Below are 13,673 nucleotides of genomic sequence, written 5' to 3' on the forward strand. Positions count from 1 at the left end.
TTACCGTTTTATAAGATATGATGGACACTGATGACTTACCGTTTTATAAGATATGATGGACACTGATGACTTACCGTTTTATAAGATATGATGGACACTGATGACTTATAGTTTTATAAGATATGATGGACACTGATGACTTACCGTTTTATAAGATATGATGGACACTGATGACTTACCGTTTTATAAGATATGATGGACACTGAAACTTACCGTTTTATAAGATATGATACTATCAGTTACCGTTTTATAAGATGGACATACCGTTTTATAAGATATGATGGACACTGATGATATTACCGTTTTATTTTATAAGATATGATGGACACTGATGACCTACCGTTTTATGTGATATGGTGTGTACACGATTTTTTATAAGGTTTAAATAAACAAGTTATAAATGAACACATGAATTTTTAAATAATAAAGTAAGTATTGCATTAACGATATGTGTTGCGTGACGGTGCAACGGGCCTTCTGTACGCTGTTCATTGAGGAAACCGCCAGCTTCTCCAATAAGATTCCGTTTTAAAATGACCCTGGGTGTTCAGCAAAGACAGAGAAGGCAAACAAGCAAATAAAGTAATGTTGCATGAAAAAAAAATCATTTTTATCGCCTATTCATAATCAATATCAATTAACTTGTGGAAAATGAAAGTAAGGATCGGAATGATGACGTCATATCCTCATGTAGAAAGTTTTGTAGAGTTTTGTCAAAGTTTAAATACGGAAAACTGCATTGCTTGATTAGGAGGTTATCAAAAATTAGTTAATTTCATCATTGGTATTTTGTGAAGCTTTTAATTTTCAGACCACTGGCCGTTTTCTTTGGTCAATGATCAAAGTGAAAGATAAACTATAACTTTTTCTTCAAAAGTAATCATTCGTGTATTGGAACGTTAACACACCTTTGTTACATCATTTTTTCATGTCCGTTTGATGAAGTCCATTTTACGTACAATTCCGTTTGTAAGGGAGCGAGTAGGGGTGGGGGAGGGGGCTTAACGCTATCGCAACAGCCATTGTCATAAAAGATAGTAAACTCATTTCTAAGTAGTAAGAGGTTTTCTTTTCGTCTCCTCTTACGACCGGACATTGGAATACCACAGACCATATACACATTATCAATGTACTGACATTACTTTATACACTAAATATATTGACATCACGTTATACACTAAATATACTGACATCACGTTATACAAACAATGTACTGACGTTACGTTATACACTAAATATACTGACATCACGTTATACACACAATGTACTGACATTACGTTAAACACACAATGTACTGACATTACGTTATACACAAAATGTACTGACATTACGTTATACACACAATATACTGACATCACGTTATACACACAATATACTGACATCACGTTATACACACAATGTACTGACATTACGTTAAACACACAATGTACTGACATTACGTTTTACACACAATGTACTGACATCACGTTATACACACAATGTACTGACATCACGATATACACACAATATACTGACATCACGTTATACACACAATATACTGACATCACGTTATACACACAATGTACTGACATTACGTTAAACACACAATGTACTGACATTACGTTATACACAAAATGTACTGACATTACGTTATACACACAATGTACTGACATCACGTTATACACACAATGTACTGACATCACGATATACACACAATATACTGACATCACGTTATACACACAATGTACTGACGTTACGTTATACACACAATATACTGACATCACGTTATACACACAATGTACTGACGTTACGTTATACACACAATGTACTGACGTTACGTTATACACACAATGTACTGACATTACGTTTTACACACAATGTACTGACATTACGTTATACACACAATGTACTGACGTTACGTTATACACACAATGTACTGACATTACGTTTTACACACAATATACTGACATTACGTTATACACACAATGTACTGACATTACGTTATACACACAATGTACTGACATCACGTTATTTACGTTGTGTATCTTGACAAAAGCGTTTGAAATCAATTATTTAGTTGTGTAATCAATCCGAGCATCCTGGAGTTGTCATAAAGACCTGTATAACCAATTACATGCATTGAACTATACTGCAAAACTGAGGATGTTTTTGGTGCATTCTGTCATTCACTCATGTCATAATTTAACCTGAATAAAGAAATATTCTGTTTTTATCAAGTTGATATCGAAATATAAACAGCAACAGAACTGACCACCAATTTTACGTGTCGATGCCAATTCTCACAACGCTTCCCTCTAGAAAGTACTTTTATATTTCGACAACTATTTTAAGACATATTTTGACATTTTGACACGTTTATATAGGACGCACTTTCATATTTCGATACTAGTCTTTTGGATGCATTTTTTATATGGCGAAACCCATCTTTAAAAACGAACTAATATATTTCAACCACCATCTTCAGGACTCACTTTAAACATTTGACAACCATCGTAATGCCACACTTTGATATTTCAACAACCATGATTAAGACACTACATGAAGCAGAGAATACTCACACCCTTTTGGCTGTAATACCTTGACATTAAACTATAAAACTAATGATAAAGTGAACATGGAAATCTTAGGTCCTAAAACCTATTTTATTTTGTCCTTTATGTATCATACTTGTCCTTCCTTCCACTTCCTCCTCCCCCTTCCGTAACCTCCTCCTTATCATCCTCCTTTCCCCTCCCTCCTTTACTTCTCGTAGTGATTAAGTTAAACCGGCAAACCGTTCAATTAGTATCTAAACGAAACTTTCAAATCTGTTTTTCATTTCCCGGTTTCTTTTTAACTTCATGACCACATAAATGGTTTTATTTTGTAAGTTTTCCCACCCTGTGTGATTGCGGACTATTAAAGAGAGAACGCCCTGGCTTAAAACTCCACCCCTATCTGTTTCCTCGGGCGTTTACTCCGTAATCACGACCGAGGATTGCAGCACCGTTAAGACAAGATGGTGTTTCCTTTGATGTGTCGTCCATGCTGTTTCCTTAGTCAAGTTCAGGTGACCTTTACCCGGGCTAATGCTAGCAGTCTCAATGTAGATTCTACAGGTTTCACACGCAAGCTTTAAATGTTAAAACAGGGTCAGTTTAACACGTGTACTAAAGCTATGTCTAGATTTAAACAATTTAAATTAGAGAATTGAATGAGTCACGCAGGCTCGGTGTTAATGAGGCGGTACAGTGAAAGTGAGTTTGTACGACAGTAACAGTAGTCTCATTTAGGTAGGGAAATGATTGGAATTATGATACACAAACCTTTGTGACTGAGATGTATTATTGTCGTGGGAAAATATTGTAAAAATGCGACTGTCATACATCCTACTATTGTCAGGGATGCACCGATAGGTTGTGATATAACTATATTACATGTTTGTATTCACCTGATCATGTGTGTTATCATTGATGATACAAGGCCGGGAATATATATATAACAACATAAACATAATATACCATATATGAGATTGCAGTTATGCAATAAAACGGATTCACAATAAACTAAACACGTGTTACTAGGACAGTGCAATATATGGTCAGTTTGAATATCATACAACATTTATAGTCAATTTCAATTTGATTATAACCAGTGTGATCAATTCTGTCTAATACATTACACCTGTATGGTCAGTTTGATATCATTTACACGTTACACCTGTATGGTCAGTTTGATATTATTTACACATTACTCCTGTATGGTCAGTTTGATATTATTTACACATCACACCTGTATGGTCAGTTTGATATCATTTACACGTTACACCTGTATGGTCAGTTTGATATTATTTACACATTGCACCTGTATGGTCAGTTTGATATTATTTACACATCACACCTGTATGGTCAGTTTGATATCATTTACACGTTACACCTGTATGGTCAGTTCGATATCATTTACACGTTACACCTGTATGGTCAGTTTGATATTATTTACACATCACACCTGTATGGTCAGTTTGATATTATTTACACATTGCACCTGTATGGTCAGTTTGATATTATTTACACATTGCACTTTTATGATCATTTGATGATTAACATTTTTCACTTGTATGGTCATTTTTGGACGAGGACATCAGAGCAATATTTTGGAAGAAAACCTCGAGTTTGATATGGTCACTAAGTGTTGTTACCATTGTAAGAATCTTACACGACAGGCGACAGACCATTTTATTAATGTGTAATATTATCTTTACAAAACTGAAACCTAAAACAAGTTTATGAAACGTTATAGTTTGATGATGTGCCTGGCGGTGCCAGGAGAGTGTGTATATATAGAACTATACCTACATCTTCACTGGGACGTGACGGGATGACTCACCACCACTTAGTCAAGGTCCCACTATTCACCTAAATACAAATAAATAAAAACAGACACTGCCACAACCAATAACCTTCAAATGTCAAATATTAAAAATAAACACGGATTATTTAAACTTCAACTGATGACCGCAGTGTAAAAGTCTGCTGGATATAAATCGTGCCTGGTAGATAGCCAGCAGTAATCTGAACCCTTACTGCGTGCAGATTGAGCAAGCACAGAGACATGTCTAAAAATTCTCCATCTCAATATAATTATGAAAATGATATGTTAAAGAGTTTTTCTGTATCAATAATCAATAAAGTAAAGAAAATTAAAAATTCTTCTGCTATACAGAACCTGATAACGCCCTGACATCAATTGTTCTGAGGCTGCTTAGAGATAGCCAGTGATAAGTAAATTTATCAAACATGAATTAAACTATATTGTGAATATTAATTACCATTTCACAGCTGTAGCTGTATTAAGACAGGGAAGATTGATATATCATGAGGGTTAAATTTACAATTTAAACTTTTGTTTGTTCAGTGGCAGCAATTTGAGTATTTCACTGGCCACTGGTTATCTCTAAGTAACTTTGAGCAACTGGAGCTTGATGTATACGAGAGAGATGGTAACATGATGGGGACTTATCAGATACGTTTTTATCAAACTTTCGACAGATTAGGGACCTGTTGCATGTGTGTTTGTCCCGGAGTGTTTATGACATTGTAGGACCAGGTCAGTATTAGTAGTGATGGCGCCTCTCTACAGTATACTGAAACATCAGTCAGTGATACAAGAAATAAGAGTACACGTGTAGAAAATATTCCCTCAACTCCAAACTTGATATTCTCACTAAACTCCAAACTTGATATTATCCCTCAACTCCAAACTTAATATTTCCCCTCAACTCCAAACTTGATATTCTCCCTCAACTCCAAACTTGATATTCCCCCTCAATTCCAAACTTGATAGTGTCCCCGGATGACTTCAGCAGGAGTCAGTCACCACTGAGAAAATCAGGTCCTGGAGAATATCAATGATACATAATGATATGATACGTCATGTCAATGTTATTGTTTTGATAATTGAGTCCAGTACACGAATCTATGACTCCATGGTTATATCCCTGCTGTCTCACGATTCCTCAAACCCACGGTTAAGTCCCTGCTGTCCGTCGAATCCTCAACCCCACGGTTAAGTCCCTGCTGTCCCCCGATTCCTCAACCCCACGCTTATGTCCCTACTGTCCCCCGATTCCTCAACCCCACGGTTATGTACCTGCTGTCCCCCGATTCCTCAACCCCACGGTTATGTCGCTGCTGTCCGTCGATTCCTTAACTCCATGGTTTAGTCCCTGCTGTCCGTCGATTCCTTAACTCCATGGTTTAGTCCCTGCTGTCCGTCGATTCCTCAACCCCACGGTTATGTCGCTGCTGTCCGTCGATTCCTTAACTCCATGGTTTAGTCCCTGCTGTCCGTTGATTCCTTAACTCCATGGTTTAGTCCCTGCTGTCCGTCGATTCCTCAACCCTACGGTTAAGTCCCTGCTGTCCGTCGATTCCTCAACCCCACGGTTAAGTCCATGCTATCTCACGATTCCTCAACCCCACGGTTAAGTCCCTGCTGTCCCCCGATTCCTCAACCCCACGCTTATGTCCCTACTGTCCCCCGATTCCTCAACCCCACGGTTATGTACCTGCTGTCCCCCGATTCCTCAACCCCACGGTTATGTCGCTGCTGTCCGTCGATTCCTTAACTCTATGGTTTAGTCCCTGCTGTCCCCCGATTCCTCAACCCCACGGTTATGTCGCTGCTGTCCGTCGATTCCTTAACTCCATGGTTTAGTCCCTGCTGTCCGTCGATTCCTCAACCCAACGGTTATGTCCCAGCTGTCCGTCGATTCCTCAACCCTACGGTTAAGTCCCTGCTGTCCGTCGATTCCTCAACCCCACGGTTAAGTCCCAGCTGTCCGTCGATTCCTCAACCCTACGGTTATGTCCCAGCTGTCCGTCGATTCCTCAACCCTACGGTTAAGTCCCTGCTGTCCGTCGATTCCTCAACCCCACGGTTAAGTCCCTGCTGTCTCACGATTCCTCAACCCCACGGTTAAGTCCATGCTATCTCACGATTCCTCAACCCCACGATTAAGTCCATGCTATCTCACGATTCCTCGACCCCACGGTTAGGTCCCTGCTATCTCACGATTCCTCGACCCCACGGTTAAGTCCCTGCTATCTCACGATTCCTCAACCCCACGGTTAAGTCCATGCTATCTCACGATTCCTCAACCCCACAGCTAAGTCCTTACAGTCCGGTGCAGGAGGTTAACCTATCTTGTCATAAAAATGTTATATGATGAAATTTCTGTCGCGTTATTACGACATGTATTAATCGATATAGTTATGTCGACATAGCATGCTATTACCTTGCCATATTTATATATATATCATTTATACATATATATATATATATATATATATCTTTTTTTAATTTCGAAAACTTCACAGAAATAAACAATGAACTATTTATTGAAAAATGTTTAATGCACGAAAGCTGTACATTTCTTCAATACGTTAATGTCGAAAAACCCGTTATAATAAAATCGTTAATGGATTAAAATGACAATTACGCTGAAACACTTCCGTAATGAAACGAGGAAGTATAATGAATGGACCTGTTAAATAAGTACATTCTTCCGTATAACGTTTTACCGCCCACTGCCATCCTGATTCAACGGCATCGGTAGACTCATGTTTTCTGTCGGAATTCCCTACGTACTTCATGTTCTATATTAAGACTATTGTGTGCATGCTCTATATATAGACAGTGCATGTATAGGTATTGTGAACCACTCACCGTATTGATCTTTGTTTATTGATCAGCTCCAGGTATAAACAATCTATAGTCAGCTTTAATTCACAACTTTCATCAATGAATACACATGTCTGACAAATATTAGTGAACATTGAAAGTATAAATGTGAAAAAGAAAATAGAGAAATGAGAGAAAAAATGAAGCCAACGTTTAAATATTCGCGAGCGATATCGAGTTGCCCTAAAACCAGAGTGATTAGAACGGATAGAGGCTGATGAGAAAGCAGTTCTAACAGAAACGCTTGTGGTTGTTTTCTCACTGATTCAGCAGGATGACAACATCGTTTGTATGACAAATTCCGTCGATCTCGTGCGTACGTTCATACCGATGGATTTGTTAAACCCACTTTGTATATAACAGTACGTAGATTGTAAGTCAGGAATTTATATAAACATGTACTCAGTGACCTTCAGCAAGTAATTACAACAAGCTATGGAACTTCCCGCTACAAAACAATGATTTAAAATGATCGGATTTGGCTTATTATGATAAATTCTCAGAACACCGGAGAAGAAATCAGAAATTTGCACGATCACCTGACAATACTGTACGTAATATGTATACACTGTATATACATATCTATCCATATTGTCACATCAAATGTAGTTCGACTTTAGGCGATATCGAAATGGTTATTGAAGGTTATTAAAATGTAAAACTGATGACAAGTCGGCTATACAAATATCTTATAATTTATACCTGTAGTGTAGTCTTACACCGTATACTGTATACCTGTAGTGAAGTCTTACACTGTATACTGTATACCTATAGTGTAGTCTTACACTGTATACTGTATACCTGTAGTGAAGTCTTACACTGTATACTGTATACCTGTAGTGTAGTCTTACACTGTATACCTGTAGTCTTACACTGTATACCTGTAGTGTAGTCTTACACTGTATACCTGTAGTCTTACACTGTATACCTGTAGTCTTACACTGTATACCTGTAGTGTAGTCTTACACTGTATACCTGTAGTGAAGTCTTACACTGTACACTGTATACCTGTAGTGAAGTCTTACACTGTATACTGTATACCTGTAGTGTAGTCTTACACTGTATACTGTATACCTGTAGTGTAGTCTAACACTGTATACCTGTAGTGTAGTCTAACACTGTATACCTGTAGTGTAGTCTAACACTGTATACATGTAGTGTAGTCTAACACTGTATACCTGTAGTGAAGTCTTACACTGTACACTGTATACCTGTAGTGTAGTCTAACACTGTATACCTGTAGTGAAGTCTTACACTGTATACCTGTAGTGTAGTCTAACACTGTATACCTGTAGTGAAGTCTTACACTGTATACTGTATACCTGTAGTGTAGTCTAACACTGTATACCTGTAGTGTAGTCTAACACTGTATACCTGTAGTGAAGTCTTACACTGTATACCTGTAGTGAAGTCTAACACTGTATACCTGTAGTGTAGTCTTACACTGTACACTGTATACCTGTAGTGTAGTCTAACACTGTATACCTGTAGTGTAGTCTTACACTGTATACCTGTAGTGTAGTCTAACACTGTATACCTGTAGTGTAGTCTTACACTGTATACTGTATACCTGTAGTGTAGTCTTACACTGTATACCTGTAGTGTAGTCTAACACTGTATACCTGTAGTGTAGTCTAACACTGTATACCTGTAGTGTAGTCTTACACTGTATACCTGTAGTGTAGTCTTACACTGTATACTGTACACTGTATACCTGTAGTGTAGTCTAACACTGTATACCTGTAGTGTAGTCTTACACTGTATACCTGTAGTGTAGTCTAACACTGTATACCTGTAGTGTAGTCTTACACTGTATACTGTATACCTGTAGTGTAGTCTTACACTGTATACCTGTAGTGTAGTCTAACACTGTATACCTGTAGTGTAGTCTAACACTGTATACCTGTAGTGTAGTCTAACACTGTATACCTGTAGTGTAGTCTAACACTGTATACCTGTAGTGTAGTCTAACACTGTATACCTGTAGTGAAGTCTTACACTGTATACCTGTAGTGTAGTCTTACACTGTATACCTGTAGTGAAGTCTAACACTGTATACCTGTAGTGTAGTCTTACACTGTACACTGTATACCTGTAGTGTAGTCTAACACTGTATACCTGTATTGTAGTCTAACACTGTATACCTGTAGTGTAGTCTTACACTGTATACCTGTAGTGTAGTCTTACACTGTATACCTGTAGTGTAGTCTAACACTGTATACCTGTAGTGTAGTCTTACACTGTATACCTGTAGTGTAGTCTAACACTGTATACCTGTACTGAAGTCTTACACTGTATACCTGTAGTGTAGTCTTACACTGTTTACCTGTAGTGTAGTCTAACACTGTATACTGTATACCCGTAGTGAAGTCTTACACTGTATACTGTATACCTGTAGTGTAGTCTTGCACTGTATACTGTATACCTGTAGTGTAGTCTAACACTGTATACCTGTAGTGTAGTCTAACACTGTATACCTGTAGTGTAGTCTTACACTGTATACCTGTAGTGTAGTCTAACACTGTATACCTGTAGTGTAGTCTAACACTGTATACCTGTAGTGTAGTCTAACACTGTATACCTGTAGTGTAGTCTTACACTGTATACCTGTAGTGTAGTCTAACACTGTATACCTGTAGTGTAGTCTTACACTGTATACCTGTAGTGTAGTCTAACACTGTATACTGTATACCTGTAGTGTAGTCTTACACTGTATACCTGTAGTGTAGCACTGTATACCTGTAGTGTAGTCTAACACTGTATACCTGTAGTGTAGTCTAACACTGTATACCTGTAGTGTAGTCTAACACTGTATACCTGTAGTGTAGTCTAACACTGTATACCTGTAGTGTAGTCTAACACTGTATACCTGTAGTGTAGTCTTACACTGTATACCTGTAGTGTAGTCTAACACTGTACACTGTATACCTGTAGTGTAGTCTAACACTGTATACCTGTAGTGTAGTCTAACACTGTATACATGTAGTGTAGTCTTACACTGTATACCTGTAGTGTAGTCTAACACTGTATACTGTATACCTGTAGTGAAGTCTTACACTGTATACTGTATACCTGTAGTGTAGTCTTACACTGTATACTGTATACCTGTAGTGTAGTCTAACACTGTATACCTGTAGTGTAGTCTAACACTGTATACCTGTAGTGTAGTCTTACACTGTATACCTGTAGTGTAGTCTAACACTGTATACCTGTAGTGTAGTCTAACACTGTATACCTGTAGTGTAGTCTTACACTGTATACCTGTAGTGTAGTCTAACACTGTATACCTGTAGTGTAGTCTAACACTGTATACCTATAGTGTAGTCTTACACTGTATACCTGTAGTGTAGTCTAACACTGTATACTGTATACCTGTAGTGTAGTCTTACACTGTATACCTGTAGTGTAGTCTAACACTGTATACCTGTAGTGTAGTCTTACACTGTATACCTGTAGTGTAGTCTAACACTGTATGCCTGTAGTGTAGTCTTACACTGTATACCTGTATGTAGAGTAGTCTTACACTGTATACCTGTAGTGTAGTCTAACACTGTACACTGTACACTGTATACCTGTAGTGTAGTCTAACACTGTATACCTGTAGTGTAGTCTAACACTGTATACATGTAGTGTAGTCTTACGCGGTATACCTGTAGTGTAGTCTAACACTGTATACTGTATACCTGTAGTGTAGTCTTACACTGTATACCTGTAGTGTAGTCTAACACTGTACACTGTACACTGTATACCTGTAGTGTAGTCTAACACTGTATACCTGTAGTGTAGTCTAACACTGTATACATGTAGTGTAGTCTTACGCGGTATACCTGTAGTGTAGTATTTCACTGTATACCTGTAGTGTAGTCTTACACTGTATACTGTATACCTGTAGTGTAGTATTACACTGTATACCTGTAGTGTAGTCTTACACTGTATACCTGTAGTGTAGTCTAACACTGTATACCTGTAGTGTAGTCTTACACTGTATACCTGTAGTGTAGTCTAACACTGTATACTGTATACCTGTAGTGTAGTCTTACACTGTATACCTGTAGTGTAGTCTAACACTGTATACCTGTAGTGTAGTCTTACACTGTATACCTGTAGTGTAGTCTAACACTGTATACCTGTAGTGTAGTCTAACACTGTATACCTGTAGTGTAGTCTGACACTGTATACTGTATACCTGTAGTGTAGTCTTACACTGTATACCTGTAGTGTAGTCTAACACTGTACACTGTATACCTGTAGTGTAGTCTAACACTGTATACCTGTAGTGTAGTCTAACACTGTATACATGTAGTGTAGTCTTACACTGTATACCTGTAGTGTAGTCTAACACTGTATACTGTATACCTGTAGTGAAGTCTTACACTGTATACTGTATACCTGTAGTGTAGTCTTACACTGTATACTGTATACCTGTAGTGTAGTCTAACACTGTATACCTGTAGTGTAGTCTAACACTGTATACCTGTAGTGTAGTCTTACACTGTATACCTGTAGTGTAGTCTAACACTGTATACCTGTAGTGTAGTCTAACACTGTATACCTGTAGTGTAGTCTTACACTGTATACCTGTAGTGTAGTCTAACACTGTATACCTGTAGTGTAGTCTAACACTGTATACCTATAGTGTAGTCTTACACTGTATACCTGTAGTGTAGTCTAACACTGTATACTGTATACCTGTAGTGTAGTCTTACACTGTATACCTGTAGTGTAGTCTAACACTGTATACCTGTAGTGTAGTCTTACACTGTATACCTGTAGTGTAGTCTAACACTGTATACCTGTAGTGTAGTCTAACACTGTATGCCTGTAGTGTAGTCTTACACTGTATACCTGTAGTGTAGTCTTACACTGTATACCTGTAGTGTAGTCTAACACTGTACACTGTACACTGTATACCTGTAGTGTAGTCTAACACTGTATACCTGTAGTGTAGTCTAACACTGTATACATGTAGTGTAGTCTTACGCGGTATACCTGTAGTGTAGTATTTCACTGTATACTGTATACCTGTAGTGTAGTCTTACACTGTATACCTGTAGTGTAGTCTAACACTGTACACTGTACACTGTATACCTGTAGTGTAGTCTAACACTGTATACCTGTAGTGTAGTCTAACACTGTATACATGTAGTGTAGTCTTACGCTGTATACCTGTAGTGTAGTATTTCACTGTATACCTGTAGTGTAGTCTTACACTGTATACTGTATACCTGTAGTGTAGTATTACACTGTATATCTGTAGTGTAGTCTTACACTGTATACCTGTAGTGTAGTCTAACACTGTATACCTGTAGTGTAGTCTTACACTGTATACCTGTAGTGTAGTATTTCACTGTATACCTGTAGTGTAGTCTTACACTGTTTCCCCGTCGTTGTTATAGACGATGCGTTTGTTAGAATCATACCATATATATTCAATATGTTGTAGCGTTACAGTGTATGCATTGATGGATTCATTCTACAAATGTAGAACAGAATGCTATAGTCAACGACTTGGTTATTTATTTGATTATTTAACGACAGAACTGTCTGCTTCTCGTCAAGTCTTCGCTGTAAATAGCATGTAACCAAAAGCAGGTAACACAGGGGTGGGGTCGGGTTCCGTGTATCTGTACCCGGTACTCGGCCGGTGTTGTGTATTCCAGAGGCACTTTCTGTGTAAACAGAAGGGAGGAAAGTCTGTAACTGAAACACAGAGGAATTAATTGTGTAACCAAAAGAGAGGTCACTTTGTATCCAACTGCGTACCCAAGGAAAAGAAAACTTTCACACATGGGAGTTAATTGTGTAACCAAAGGGAAGACAACTGTGTACATAAGAAAATAAAACTGTAACATAGTAGATAAAGCAAATCTGTAGCACAGGTAAATAATTATAACAAAAACGAGGTAATAACATAATTTAATAGGAGGTAACAGTATATTCAAGGGAAAAATAAGACTTCCCAAGGGAGACGACTGTGTAACCAAAGTAGAGGCCAATATGTACCTCTATATAACTATATATATAACTCTATTGCAGGGTCGATAACATTAACTAAAGGGGAGGCAACTGTGTATCCCAGGATATAAAAAGAGAAAAAATATGTATCCCGAGGAAATTGCTAAGTTCCTAAGTTTTTTTAATTTCGTGAATTCTTGGGAATACATAATATATATGTAATCTAGAGGCGGTAACTATGAATTCGAAGAATTTGTTATATAAAATGGTTGTAGTAATAAATGAGTCTGTATCACGTAACAATTATTAATTTTAAACTTGAGTCCATTTTACACTATTTCGCAGTTTCAGCAGTCACCATTTGGCGGCTTTTAACGCGTGCGCTGGGCTATAAATACGATCTGTGTCACGTTTGTTCTCGTGATTTTTATGTCACATATAAAATGTGATAACAAAGATAAGTAGTGTTTTAAATCTAGTACATTAACACGTGTCCT

General features: G+C 37.7%; 1 long non-coding RNA gene across 1 annotated transcript in view; it reads left to right on the forward strand.

The window, feature by feature from the left end:
• The window catches only part of LOC132556717 (uncharacterized), a 56,591-nt gene that overhangs the window by 42,532 nt on the left and 386 nt on the right, over window positions 1–13,673 (forward strand). The gene's annotated exons all lie outside the window — the stretch shown is intronic.

Source organism: Ylistrum balloti, unplaced genomic scaffold, assembly GCF_031769215.1.
Source record: "Ylistrum balloti isolate Yb309-2 unplaced genomic scaffold, AGI_CSIRO_Ybal_v1 Utg370584, whole genome shotgun sequence".
In the NCBI taxonomy this organism is placed as follows: Eukaryota; Metazoa; Mollusca; class Bivalvia; order Pectinida; family Pectinidae; genus Ylistrum; species Ylistrum balloti.